The sequence below is a fragment of the Ornithorhynchus anatinus genome, chromosome X5, assembly GCF_004115215.2.
Source record: "Ornithorhynchus anatinus isolate Pmale09 chromosome X5, mOrnAna1.pri.v4, whole genome shotgun sequence".
Lineage (NCBI taxonomy): Eukaryota > Metazoa > Chordata > Mammalia > Monotremata > Ornithorhynchidae > Ornithorhynchus > Ornithorhynchus anatinus.
In genome coordinates, this window is record NC_041753.1 from 37,764,448 (window position 1) to 37,779,951 (window position 15,504).

Below are 15,504 nucleotides of genomic sequence, written 5' to 3' on the forward strand. Positions count from 1 at the left end.
AATCACTAGTATGATAATACAAATAATGATGTCATTTGTTAAGTGCTTACTATGTGCAAAGCACTGTTCTAAGCGCTGGGGTACTACAAGGTAATCAGGGTGACCCATGCAGGGCTCACAGACTTCATCCCCATTTTACAGATGAGGGAACTGAGGCCTAGAGAAGTTAAGTGACTTACTCAAAGTCACACAGCTGACAAGTGGCAGAAGTGGGATTAGAACCCAGGACCTCTGACTCCCAAGCCCGGGCTCTTTCCACTGAGCCACTATTGAGTCCTATGTGCACAACAGCGTACTAAGCTCTTGGGAGAAGAAATTGACAGGATTTGTGCTCTCAAAAATAGTTTATTTTTATGAAAATGAATGTCCATGTTATTATCCTTCATCTTTCCACATAGAAATGTTACTTAGTGGAATAATTCAAAATATATTTTATTCAAATGATTCAAAGATTCTCAATTATGATAGTTTTCAACACATACAAAAGCAAGCTTCTGACTTCTGATTTAGAAAGAAATATAACAAGAGCCTTTCATACAATATTTTGCCTTGCGTATCATTTGGGAAAGCAGAAAAGAAAATAGTCACTGAGTTGTCCAAGCCCTATAATCACTTTGGTGAGATCTCAATATAGATTTTAGATTGCCAGTATGTGGACAAGCCAGATAATTCATTTCAGATAAGAATAGATTTCAATTTCTGAAAATGTTCACTAACACTTGGTAAATGTTGTTTTGGGGACCAGATAGAGTATCTGCCATTTGTCATTTTCTAGCCGACACGAAATAAATACGCCAGGATACAGTCTAAGGTAGTTTGCTGTAGCACTGGTCCAACTTAAATGCTGGTCAATTTTAGCTCTCCTCATTGCCTTTTTCAAGAATCTAGGTTGGAACTGTGGTATCTTCATGGATCTAGTGGCAGAAAGCATTTTGAGTCCAGGCAGGCTAGGAATGGTGAAGAGAGGGACTGGAGTAGAGGAGAGGGTTATCTGCCCTAGGAAAGGTAGAAAGAGAATGGTCCTGAAAGTCAGGAGACCCAGGTTCTAGACCTGACTCTATTGCCAAACTTCTCTATGATCTTGCACAAGTCACATAAGTGCTCTGTGCCTCAGTTTCCTAATCTGTAAAATGGGGACAAGGTTTACACAGGAGAGGGGGTTGGGTGAGTTCAACTCACAAAGCTGCTGTTCCACTGTCTGCATTGATCGCTTGACCTTCTAAGCGGAGAGGAATCATAGGGAGGGTTGAGAGAGGAAATCCATTTCAAAACTAGCATTAAGTTCATAGGAAAAATATTTGAAGTTATCTTAGAATAGGTTCCAATTTTGCCATCCCTCTTGTACATATTGGCATTGTCTTTTATAGTGTGTTTGGCTTTTATGGTTTCATCTTTCCTCTCCTTTCCCTTGAGGGCCAGAGACCGTATCTAATTTTTACCTGTAGAATCCAGGTGTATCCAGATGCTTCGTCTGGATAAAGAGAAGCAGCATGGCTCAGTGGAAAGAACAGGGGCTGGGGAGTCAGAGGTCAGGGGCTCGAATACTGGCTCTGCTGTTTGTCAGCTGTGTGACTTTGGGCAAGTCACTTCACTTCTCTGGGCCTCAGTTCCCTCATCTAGAAAATGGGGATTAAGACTGTGAGCCTCACGTGGGACAACCTGATCACCTTGTAATCTCCCCAGCACTTAGAACAGTGCTTTGCAGATAGTAAGTGCTTAACAAATGCCATTATTATTATTCTTATTATTATTGATCTAGAGCCCTGCACAAAGTAAGCACTTAACAAACACTATTGCTGCTGCTGCTACTACTCCCCTTATCACCACTACTATTACTATTACAATCCTAAAGGAATCATGGGCCTATGGGACTTTTACACCTCTACCTAATGGCATCTGAACTATGTCAACTGAATATTTTCTTTATTGTTTTCCTTTTATTACCCAATTAACCTGCCAGTTACTTGAAACTTCTCAGATAAAGTCAGATATACCGATAGTTTAAGTAGTTCTCTGGTGCAGAACCTGGTGTGGTTTCAGTAGGGAGGCAGCATGGCCTAGCGGATAGAGCCCAGGCCTGGGTTCTAATTCCAGCTCCGTCACTTGTCTGCTGTGTGACCTTGGGCAAGTTGCTTAATTGCTCTGTGTCTTAGTTCCCACATCTGTAAAATGGGGATTAAGACAGTGAGCTCCATGTGGGACAGGGATTGATTTGCTTCTATCTATCCCAGCATTTAGAACAGTGCTTGACACATAGTGAGTGCCTAACAAATACCATCATCATCATGTTACAGACCGATTTAGCTAATTTCATATACTGGTGGGTTTCATGCAAAGACTTAGAATGAAAGGGGTAGAAGGCAAAAGGAATCTCTTCTTTTGAGGAGAGTCACTTAAGGTACCTGATAGGAGGGACACTGATTATTCCTTTGTCTTGGTTAAAAATGAAATTCGTTGATGCATTGTGATTTATTATGACTGCCAAGTACTGTCTGCTCAATCTTGAAAAGCCTACATTCTTTGCCATTCCATAAATTTTCCAGCCAGCTTCTTATTTGCAGCTGATACAATAAATATGAACTATATTTCAAATTTTTTTTAAAAATCAGTTATCCAGAATACCCATATCTTGAGGCAGACTTTGGCTCGTGCATTCCAGATAATTGAGTTTTAGATTGTGTATTCATATGGAAACCAGAACATTTTTTATATTTTCAACAGTCTAATGCTTTTTTTTTGGAATTGCAATTGCTGAACCCCAATATGTCCTGAAGCATTACTGCAAAATCAACAGCCAAAATATAGTGAAAGATCTGGAATTGTTATCAGTCTTCTCTTTAGACCTTCTCTCTAATCTAGGCATAGAGTTCCATATCAAGGAAGTGATTAAAAGTCAATGAGAGCAACAGACAGAGAGGAGATAGGCAGACACACTCATGGGTTGCAATGGTCTGAGTGTAATTAGACTCTGTTACTTAGAAGGTACTTAATACGATTACCTACTGATTAATTAGAGAACATGGCTTCAAACAGTCAAGTCCCTTCTAAGCTACAAATCTATTAGTAAATACATTATATTGATTGGGATGAGTTATGGGATAATGCTCATGAGGGTGAGGGCACCATAACTCAATTGCAGAGAAGGCACAGTGAATTATGTGCAGGCTTTAATATACGTGATCTAAAGGTATAATTTACCATTCCTTTCTGGACAGTTTTTTAAGGCTCTTCAAATTATGCATTTCAGGAGGTTTGAATTTGATTAAACATTCTATTTGATTAAAGATCAGAGTTGAAAACTTTCCACTTTTTAGACACATATCTATCCACCCATCTGGAATGCTATAGCCATACCTCTCAATCTGCTGTAAAATCAAGGCAGAAGTCAGGAAAGAAGCCTTCTCATTTGCTTTCCTCTAAAGGGCTTTGTTTTAAGCATTATAATGGTGTCATTATTGCTTACACACATAAGCCAAGTCTATATAGAGTAAATCTAGCCTGAGTTTGAAGGTAATTATCAGAATCTACATCATAACAACCATCACAGAACAGCAGTTAGAAAGGTTACGGATTATGGCAGAAGACAGGACGTTCTGGAGAAAATATATCCATAGGATAGTTCTGAATCAGAAAAGACTTAACAGCACTTGATAATAACAATGTGTTTCTCAATGACCCAAACAAAATCAGTCGTTATGCCTGATTACATATGTGCCTTGTCATTGAAAATGGCCAGAAGGCTATGATCCTCAATAGGATGCAAGGCTGGGTTGTGTGTGTGTGGGGGTCTCTTCTCACCCTCATCAAAAGCCAGAGCCAGTCAGGGAGTTTCCGCATTATCACTGGCTCTGAGGCTTGCTTAGGACTTTTTGCATGCCCATTATTATTATCAAATATTATCGAGTCATTTCTGATTCATAATGACTTTATGGACATATGTTCTCCAGAACATCTTATCTTCTGCCATAATCCATAATCTTGCTAACGGTTCTTCCGTTATTGTTGTTACGGTTTCTATCGATCTAGCTGCTGGTCTGCATCTACCATGTTTTCCCTGAACTTTTCCTAGTATTAGTGTCTTCTCCAGAGAATTAGTCCTCTTGATGATGTGTCCAAAATATGCTAATCTAAGTCTAGTCATTTGGCCTTCCAAAATCCCCCCATTGGGGGGTCCAGATAATTCCACTCTCAAGGCCCCACCCCAGGTTTTGTCCCACACTAAGCATGATAATAATAATAACTGTGGCATTTGTTAAGCACTTACTGTGTACCAAGCACCGTACTAAGCACTGGGGTAGATACAAGACAATCAGGTCCCACATGGGGCTTACAGTATAACTAAGAGGTAGAACAGGTATTGAATCCCCATTTTGCAGATGAACAAACTGAGGCAGAGAGAATTGAATTGACTTGCCCAAAGTCACACAGCAGGTGCATGATGGAGCCGGGAATAGGACCCAGGTCCTCCGGCTCCCAGACCCGTGCTCTTTCCACTAGGCCAAACTGCTTCTCAATTTATACCTGTCAAATGCTGACAACTATAAACTGTAGAGGAAAACAATTTTTCTGATTGGTCCATTGTTGAAGCAAAACCCTGGGAAACATGAAGGTATAACAATGTTTCTTAATCAATCATATTATTGAGCAGTTACTGTGTGTGCAGACCACTGTACTAGCTACCACTTCATTGTTCTATACATATTTTCATTTCACCTCAGTTTTAGTTGAAAGCTTCATTTGGTTTTGGTTGTGCAACATGATAAAAAACTCTTTATTTGTCCTGGGTAGCTCATCTCAAAATAACAATTATAGAGGAGCAGCATGGCCTAGAGAAACAACATGGCCCTGTGGAAACAGCATGAGCATGGGAAGTCAGAGGACCTGGGTTCTAATCCTGGCTCTACTACTTGTCTACTGAGTGACCCTCTTTGTGCCTGAGTTTTCTCGTCCGTTAAAAATAGGGACTCAGTACCTTTTCTTCCACCCTCTTAGACTGTGAATCCTTATGGAGCAGGAACTGTGCCCAGTCTGATTATATTGTATCTACTTAGTAAAGCACTTAGCACTTGTAGCCTTTAGTAAAGTGCTTGGCACCATAGTAAGCTGGTAATACATGCCATGATTGTAGGTTTTATTATTATTAAGTGCATAATAGCTGCCACATACTGTGTTAAATGCTGAGCTAGATGAGATCATTATATCTGACACAATCCCTTTTCCCCAAAGGGCTCACAGTCTAAGAGTTTGGAAAAGCAAGGTGTCTGATCCCATTGTACAGTTGAGGAAACTGAGGAAAAGAGAAGTGACTTGCCACCATGCCTCCATCTTGTATCTTTTCATTTGCATGTTCTGTATTTTCTCTAAATAGACTATATTCCAGTTTATAGTTTTAAATTATGGAATTGGGGTCAAGATCTTTGAACTCTTTTATTGTTCTGCTATTAATTTTATGAAAGTTCTTGGTCAAAATCTGAATGAGCTCACTTCTGTTATTCTCCCATATATTGATAGACATGTACACTTAGGTAACATGTAGTTGTTGGATAGAAAGTCAAAGTAGAATTTGAAAGTGATTACCAAATCATCACTTTTTGTAGTTTTGCAAGGTTGAATTTATACACTCTTCAAAGTAAACTCGAGCTCAGTGTGTTTTGAAAATGCTTAGAACAGCTCTTTATAGCCTCACATTTTTTTAGTGTATGACTAATAAAGGTTACTATTGTTTTGCCTGAAATTTAACTATTAAAGATACAAGTGCAGTCCTTTTGGCAAAAATCACAGTTTTGGTCACCTGCAAATTCTATCTCTTTTACTAGTTCTACGGATAGATTTATGAAAAATCAATAGCCTGCTTTTACCATCATTTCTTAATCTCTTATCGAGGATGCAGGTGATGGATTTCCATAGTATCAAGATGAAAAAGTTTGGTAAAAGTACCATCATTTGCACTTTGAATTTTAATTAAAATTCACATATGTCCACAAATTGATTTCTTTCAGCTAGTGGGTGTACAGGTCTGTGTTAATTTGCAAAGTAGTATTACTGACCAGTTTTTCTATGTAGCACTAGTTTTAAGTAGGTGGAAAGCAGAAAAGTAAATTAAATCCTGTTACCCAGTAAAAATCTTCTTGATGTCTACATTTACAATTTATTTCCCTCTCCAATCCCCACAGTTAGCATTGTGCTTGTTGACAGTTAAGGGGCACCAAGAATTTCATCAAAGGACATGTTTGAGGGTTGTGCCAAAGTCTGTCCTTGAGGTTCATCTTAAATATATAATCTGTTTCGTGTGGGAAACTGTGATAGGTCAGTTCTTCAGGAAACAATATCTTGTTTGAAGCATCAGATTTCATAGAAAATTGTTTTCAGCTTATCTAGTGGCAATAAGTAGTTAGGCTAAAATAGATACTCTCAAATATAACAATCAAATATAACTAGTGTCCAAAGATCTTGGTAGGTTAGTGAAATATACACAAAAACAAAATAGCAATATACAATAGTTATAATCAGAGACAGCCTGACATAGGCCATTTTACTCTGGCTTAAAGTTAGTGAAGATTACCTATCTCTTGCTAAACATGGGTGCATACACGCGCACACACACACATACACACACACACACAAAGAGGCATGGAATTTTAAATATCAATGTCTGGAATTTAGAAATACCTTTTCTAACCACTGAGGTTCAGAAATGGTCTTAGGCAGGCAATAATTGACTGGGAGAGCTCGGGCATGGGAGAAGTGGGGAGATAGGTTATACAAACACCTTTCATGGCCAACATAAGCACTTCTCACGTCACTCCCACTTGCTGCAGCCCTGCCTCCACCAAAATGGCCATAGGTTGGGGTGGGGTCACTGCTGTACTCACCATAATCCATATGTTAGTTCCTGAGGGGTGGGGAATCTTTTCTTTCTATCTTGCCTTTTCTATCTTAATCACTGGACACAGAGAAACATCAGCTACAGACATAGCATCATCATTCTCAGCTACAGCATTTATTGAGAATACAGATCACCTTGGTTTTCCTTAGATTGATTGTCAGCTGGTAAAACCTAGCTGCTTCTATATATTGTATATTGTTTTACAATCCTTGCATGTCATCTTGGGGGTGTGTCGTAGAAGGTAGTCATCCAAGATAGCAATTCTTGAATGACTGTCTCTAGAACTCTGGATGATGCTCAAATCTGTTGAGTTAGAAGAATTTACCAGATCTGTGGAGGCTTTATTCTAACACCTGCATCTAGGACTCTTAAGTGCATTTTCTGGCATGGCTGCCTAGCTCCTTGTCGGCAGGGAACATGCATTGAAGCACTCAATAAATAGAATTGATTGTTGATTGATTGATGAGGTTAGCTGTATAACATCAAACCAGAACTAAAGTTATCTTGTATATAGAACAATAAAACACTTTAATAATAACAGTAATAATAATAATGTTGGTATTTGTTAAGCACTTACTATGTGCAGAGCACTGTTCTAAGTGCTGGGAGAGATACAGGGTAATCCGGTTGTCCCACGTGAGGCTCACAGTCTTAATTCCCATTTTATAGATGAGGGAACTGAGGCACAGAGAAGTTAAGTGACTTGCCCACAGTCACATAGCTGACTTTAGAACTAAGATGCAGTGTGGCCTACTAGATTCAGCATTGGCCTGGGAGCCAGAAGGACCTGGGTCCTAATCCCGGCTCCACCACTTGTCTGCTGTGTGACCTTGGGCAAATCACTTAACTTCTTCATGTCTCAGGTATCTCATCTGGAAAATGGGGATTAAGACCATTAGAGCCATGAGGGACAGGAACTGTGTCCAACCTGATTACTTTGTATCTTCCTCTAGCACTTAGAATAGTATCCAGCCCATAGGAAGTGCTTAACAAATACCATTAAAAAAAAGATTGGGATAAGAAACTACAGCTAAGATCTGTTTGATAGCTCTGTAGCAGCTTCAGAGGTATACTATATGTTTATGATTTACTAATTTATGACTCCCTCGTTCAGATTCCTCCAATTAAAACATTGGTTTAGGATAATCCCCTCCTACCCCCTTTTCTGATTGTTTTCCCTAGGTAGCACTGATTGGTGGGCAAATCTCTCTGTTCTCTTGGACTAGGTCACATCTGAACCAGATTTTGAATTCATTATGGTGGTCTTGCTTTTCATGCCACCAGAGGTCCTGTTTCTCAGGTCTCCCGACTACCATATCCATGCTATTTCTGTAGCAAAAGCATAAATTCTGGAAAAAAGGATATCAGAAACTGCGGGATGTTGGGAGGCAAGGGGAGGTAGTGGGGTATGTGCTCAATATATACCACTGATTAACTGATTGCTGGAATTTGGGGTGGAAGGGGAGAGGGGTGTTTTCCTTTTCCTTACAAGCCTGGTGGAGTTTCAATAACTTTTGAAGCCTGAAAATCTACTGCAAACAAGTGGAAGGGAAAGCAGAAAATATTATTCAACCAAGAAGAACTTTCCTGGCAGATGTTCTCCTGCTAGTTTGTGAAAAACTCAGGCAGGATTATTCCTGCTTCCTTCCCCCACTCCACCCCCTCTTTGCTTGGACTGCCAAAATTGAGGTTTAGTTGACTTGAGAAAAGAAGTAATCACTTTGTAAAGTTGCTTCTAAAATGCTCAATGAAGATCCGTGGTCATATAGTGGGATTAGCTTTACGGCACTAGCCTCGGGAATCATTGCTGAAGCACAGTCTCCAGACAGGTAAATGGACAAAGTTGGCCTGTAATCAATATTATAAATTGGAAATAATAAGAACAGAAAAATGCAAAAGCAGAGGTTTGCAAGATAATTTTTAAAGCCATTGTGCTTTAAAGCTGCAAGTGCTAAACCTGATTGTCAGATTACTAGAAACCCATCAGCATTTGCTTGACTGCATCGCTGCCTGAAGGCTTTCCTTGGTAGAGTTACTGGAAAAAGAATTCAGATTAAAATAACTCCAAATTAGCTCAGCATAGTTTCCTTTTAACCTCATATATAGCTTGAGCAGAGAGATATAAATTACCACATAAAATTATTTTGTTGTGTTCCCAGCCAGGAGTTGATATGAGACATATACACAGGTAACACAGGAAGTTAAACACTGACTTTCTTTTCCAAATTCTTCATGAGAACTCAGCCCTTCTCACAGGGGATTAAGGGAATGGGACTTTCCCTCAATTTGCAGAGGAGCCAATCTTCTCCCAGAATATTGCGATAGCTTCTGGGAAGTGTGGGTTGTGCTTCCACTCCCTTTCTTGCACTTATCCCACCTTGTCTGTTATGGCTGTGTTCTTGTTTTCTAACAGCCATTTAAGCCTGTGAGCATGGCAAAGAGACACCACTGAGACTGGCTTGATTATATTTTACAATACATTTTACAACTCTATTGCATTGTACTCTCCCAGTCACTTGGTTCAATTCTGGACTCAGTAAGTGCTCAATAAATGCCACTGATTTGATTTAATGACTCAGATTTAAAAATTGCAACAAAGTAGGAAATTCATGAACACCTTGCAGCTCTCATTATGGTAGGGAACATGTCTGCTAATTCTGTTGTATTGTACTCTAAGTGCTTAGTACAGTGCTATGCACATAGCCCCCAGTAGATACCACTGATTGATTTACAGTGAAATGGAGATCTACAAAACCATGCGATGGAACATATAGGTCATGCTAAGAAACTAATCTGATCAGTCATGGGATGCCTAAGTTCTTAAGAACATTCATATGGTGAGTTTAGTATCTATTAGATTACTTCTTAAAAATCACAGATTTTGTTCTGTAGTCCCTGATTTTGTTTAATGATGTTCAGATCCATCACTTAAAAGACATCAGTAGTCATTTTAAAACCATGTTACTAATTGTGCAGACCTGTGTTTAGGGATCTTTATGGAAGTAGCCAATCTTTTTTTTTGAAAGAGTGTGATATCCAAGCACGCAGTTTAATTTAGCTTGCAGTGCAAATATGAATATCATCTCAACTAGGTCAGTATCACCAGGCTGCATCACTGTAATCACGCCACATCCCTCGTTCTTCCTGACTCAGAAGCAAATTGTTTGAAGGTATATTTTTAGACTGAAGATATATCACAAAACTCATGACTCTCCTCCAGGGTGACAATAACTTGAGAAGGAAGAAAAGGATACCCTGGGGTTGACGAGGCAATACTGCTGGGCAGAGGCATTGTTAATAAAAATGGGGTATGGTTTAACCAATCAATCACTAAATCATATTTATTGAGCACTTACTGTGTGCACAGCATTCTACTAAGCGCTTGGGAGAGTACAATAAAACAGTTTGTAGACATGTTCCCTGCCCACAAGAAGCTTAGTCTAGAGGGGAAGACAGACATTAAAAAAAATTACAGATATGTGCATGGATGATGCAGAAGGGAGAAGGAGTAGGAGTAATGAGGGCTTAGGCAGGAAAGAGAGAAGATGTGATTTTAATAAGGCTTAAGGTGAGAAAGGTGATGGTCTTTCGCATATAAAGAGGGAGCTAGTGCCTGGCCAAAGGCAGGGGTGCGGGTGAGGGGCTGGTGGTGAGGTATACAAGATCAAGGTGCAGTGAGTAGGTTGGTATTAGATGACGAAAGTGAGCCTGCTGGGTTGTAGTTGGAAATCAGTGAGGGAAGACGGGTGGGGTTTCAGAGCAATTCAGGAGAATTTAACCAGTCCAGTACAATATAGGTGCTAGGGTGTATGAGGTAGACAAATAGGGCCTTATCTTCCATCTAATTTTTGTGCTTGACTTGCATTTTAAGCTTAATAAATGTTATTTGATGATGCTGATCGCATGAGAAGCTATTTCAGTTCTCTAGAAATCAACCCCTAATTCTAGCTCCTAATTCCGAGGGAGCTGAAACAAACTATTTCATCTTCCATGTTGCCTGTTGTATGACCCAGTCTCTTGAGGACAGAACAGTGTAGTACTCAGTCTTTTGTCAATTCCGATTAGGCCCAAATGACCTTTCTGAGGATAAATATTACCATCTTATGACTCTAGGTAAATTTTAATAATGACATCGTCCGGAGAAGTAAATGGAACCCCAGTGCCTTAAAACAGGCTATTTGGCTCTCATGAGTGGGAGGTTTATTCCCAAAGAGTAGTTACTTGCCCTGGCTAATTACGAGATTGGTCCTGTCAAGCAATGGATTGTGATTCTAATTCTTATCATCCTGTTTCCCTTTTCCCATTATTTTCAACCATCTTAAACATTTCCTTGGTCTTCTGAAAATTCATTCATTGCACTTGATGCTATATACACGTATCCTATTTTCAGCATAGTTGCTTAATTAGTTTTAGGAAAACAGTATGTGTCATTTAAGAAATGTTCTCTTTCCACTCATAAAACATCACCTGCTATGAAATGTAGTGATTGATGAGCTGATAAAATGATGAAGAGAAGGATAACGCCAGAGAGATAAAAGTCTCTAAGGGGACATGAAGTATTGGAGCAGCTGCCCCCTTTTTAATTGAAGCATAAATTTCATAGGATGTATATGAGATATCATTCAAGCAAATACGTATTTGGGGAGTTTTTTAAAGATGCAAGGAAAGTAGCTTGAGTTTTTATGGTTCATTGTGCAAAGATGTATTTAGGCAATTTCTGAAAAGTTACAGTTTAAGCATCTTCATTAGCTATCATGCAAATGCAAAAACAGATGTAAATGAAAATGAATATTAGAATTCTCACAACAATTTAAATTATTTAGTTAATGATCATATGTGGTGCTTCTATTCAATGCTAAGGACCTTTATAGAAGTCTTCAAAAAATCTACAAATGTCAAAGGGGAAATCTCATGAAGCAGGGAACATGCAATAAAAAAGTTGCTCTTTTCGGACAAACCCATCCACTTAGAAATGGCAAGTCATGGACCGAAGACTGTACTGTGAATATTGACAGATGATTAGAAACACTTGGAAAATTTGACCTGAAATATTCAGGTTTCCCATGTTAACAGAGATTTCTGTGTAACAATATCTTACAGAGTATAAGCAGATTTTTACTTTCAACAGTGGTCTGAAGAATAAAAATTGCTTCTAAGTTAATAATAGTGCAAATTCTTTATAGGAATGTTATAAACTTCCTGAAAAGCAGAACAGGTGAGTCCTGATAGAACCTTAACTTTAACAAGACCTAGAAGTAGATCCTAGAAACAATAATCACTGCTAGTTATTTAAAAGAAAGAAAACAATAATTATAAAATCCATAAACACCATAAAATATTAAGGTGCATGCTATCCTTACATTGTTCACTTTAGACTGTAATAACGTAAGAAAGTATCAGTATAATCATTTGTTAAAGTAGAGGAAAATCAGATATTTTTACAACTACGTTAGAAAAATCAGCGTGTTTTCTTGGTATATCATAAACAACAACATCACTCTGAAAAAACAACAGGGTTCTAATGATTCTTTTAGATAATCTTTTTCTAAAGAACACTTGATGAACACTTCCTGGGGAGGCCTTATCCCTTTCAGAAATACAGTATCTATCACTCACATAAATGTAAAAATTCCTAGCCCCACACGGGTTCTGTGCGGACCGATGCATTGCACTCTGACATGTTAATTAGGCGAAATCCTTCAAGATGATCGGATAAACAAGCAGTTTATATTGGCTCCTGATGGATTTTCTTCATAGTTCAAATCAGGAGGTCACCTGATCTGGGGAAGAGGGAGGTGGGACTTTCTGTGAAAATGGCTGGCCTCTCCGGACAGTGAATTCAAGGTGAGGTGGGTGAAGTAAGGGTGGGCAGGGAAGATAATTTCAGAATACTTAAATTATGCTCTGCTTCCATTTTCAATTATTTTAGGAATCAGTTAAAAACCACCCTCCTTTTGCTTTTGTCTCTCATATCTCTCCCCGGTTCCTATCTCTAGAGCTGACCCCCAGAGTTCACGGTCTCCTCCACTGGGGATGCGTATGTGGTTTCCTCTGCTGGGGATGGGTTTGGATTGTGGGGCAGGGAGCAGACTGGGGCAGATATCCAACTCACAAATGGCTATGAGACCTGTTCCCTAGGGCCCTTCCTCTGGAACTGACCCCCAACATAGAGTGTGGCCTCCCATGTTCACCCCTTCTCCCGAGCTGATTGGAAGTTTTTGGGAGACCAAGCCCAGGGTCTTGACCGTCAATAAGTGAGGAACCACTTCATCCTCTCCTGAGATAAACAGGGGTCTTGACCATCAAGATAAGAGGGTAACCACTTTGTTCCATCCTGAGATAAACAGGGTCTTGACCCTTGATAAAAAGGAACCACTTTGTAATAACCACTTTGCCCCATCCAGAGATAAACAGGCCAGGTGCCTTGGTAAGGCAGGAATCTGGGCAGCATGTATGGGGAGGAAGGGTAAATGTGCCCCCTCTAGACTGTAAACTCACTGTGGGCAGGGAATGTGTCTGTTTATTATTATCTTGTACTCCCCCAAATGATTAGTACAGTGTTCTGTACACAGTAAGCCCTCAATAAATACAGTTGACTGACACGCGAAAATGTGTGTTCTCCTCTCTTTTTGATCTTCTCATGGACAGAAAGGCCCTGACCAGACAGCCAAGCACCCTAAGGCTGTAATGACAGAGCTCAGCCCATTCACAATCAGTGACACGGATAAAAAGGCCAGGTTAGAAATAATAATAAGAATACTGGTATTTGTTAAGCACTTACTATGTGCCAAGTACTGTTCTAAGTACTGGACAGCTCGGTGTAGTTTGTGCCCAGTAGTTCTGAACCTGCACATCTGCCCAGTGTGATGGGGATGTTCACACCGTGACTCTCAGGGGCAATGAATGTTTGTCCACTGGAGTCAAACTTCGGAGCACATAAGTGTTCACTTACCTTTAGGCATGCAAGCAATTATGCTAATAAAACTAAGCTTAATAACGATTAGAATACCTGGTCTTGAATCAAGCTGCTGGTAATGACTCGGGTGTCTTTGCATGTTTTCATTAGTCCTCTTCTCTCCTCTGATTCAAATGAACATCACCACCAGATATACCCTCTTCTACTGGACAGAGTGGAGAGCACCAGGAGGTGTGAGCCCCAGGCCTTTCCTCCAGAGTCAACTGTGGTGCGTTGAGTGTTAGCCTGGCATTAGATTGTGTCATGTGACTGGCTGATGTCAAAGTTCAACCCCTTAAACTAGGGAATGCAGCTGATAGATGGCCCAGGCACATTCATGATTCAAACAAATGCCTCTTAAACAAATAGCACCTCTGTAGCTTATCTCCAACATGCTTATGTTGCTTTATGGAAAGTCATCTGACAAGTGTATTTAGTTTAGTACTAATCCACTTTTTTTCTTCCTGCTTCTGCCTTTATACAATTTTACTTTTGGGAAACTTTTAAAACAAAAAGTAGTCAGTAAACAATTTGCCTTGAATGGATTATAATAATAATAATGATGGCATTTGTTAAGCACTTACTATGTGCCAAGCACTGTTCTAAGCACTGGGGTAGATACAAGGTTATCAGGTTGTCCCATGTGGGGCTCACAGTCTTAATCACCATTTTACAGATGAGGAAACTGAGGCACAGAGGAGTTAAGTGACCTGCCAGGATTAGAACTCACAACCTTTGACACCCAAGATGGTGCACTTTCCATTAAGCCACGCTATATCATGCAGGATGGATTTACTATAATGTCTTTAGCTGCAATTGTTGTTCAGTACTATTGGTAGTCTCGTATTCAGCAAAAGAGTATATTAATATATTATTACTCTTTAAAGAAGTATTCAAAGTGGACTGAATTTAGTTTTATAAAATCAATCATATTTTCTCTGCTAGGATGTTTCAATGGACAGAATACAGATTTAAGAACCTGAAGATATGATTGCTAGTTTTTGCTCTGTTACTGGCCTTTAGTGTGTCCTTGGGCAAGTCACTTGACCTCTCTGTGCTTCAGTTTACTCATTAGTGAAATGGAAATAATATTATCTGCTCCTTCCCATGTTGGTAGGAGAAAGTTTGTAAATTGATTTGAACATGTTTTATAAAAAGTAAAAAACATTAAACCACTGAACAAATGTACTTTTTTAAACTAGTATTTGTTAATGTGCCAGGCACTGTACAAAGTGCTGGGTAGACACCAGCTAATCAGGTTGGACACAGATTATATCCTACATGGGGCTCACAGTCTTAAACCCCATTTTACAGATGTGGTAACTTGGGCCCAGACAAGCGACTTGCTCAAGGTCTCACAACAGACATGTGGGAGCTGGGATTAGAACCTGGGTCCCCTGACTCCCAGGCCCATACTCTTTCCACTAGGCACAATGCATTTACTTTGGCTCAGGTCAATATGCATGAGATCCTAGTACAGTGCTCTGTACATAATAAGCGCTCAATAAATACGATTGAATGGATCCTCTGATCTGTGGGTGCCAGTCCCTCGTGCCACTAAGAATATAAGTATTGTTTTGTAGTGTTGGATTTATATTAATTCTTTATCATGACCTAACTACAGTTTTTCTTATGGAAGCATGAGGATGGAAGGAGACAAAAT

The 15,504-nt window shown here is 39.5% G+C and overlaps 1 protein-coding gene across 2 annotated transcripts in view; it reads right to left on the reverse strand.

The window, feature by feature from the left end:
* Positions 1–15,504, reverse strand: part of LINGO2 (leucine rich repeat and Ig domain containing 2) — a 900,663-nt gene that overhangs the window by 271,912 nt on the left and 613,247 nt on the right. The window lies entirely within an intron of this gene.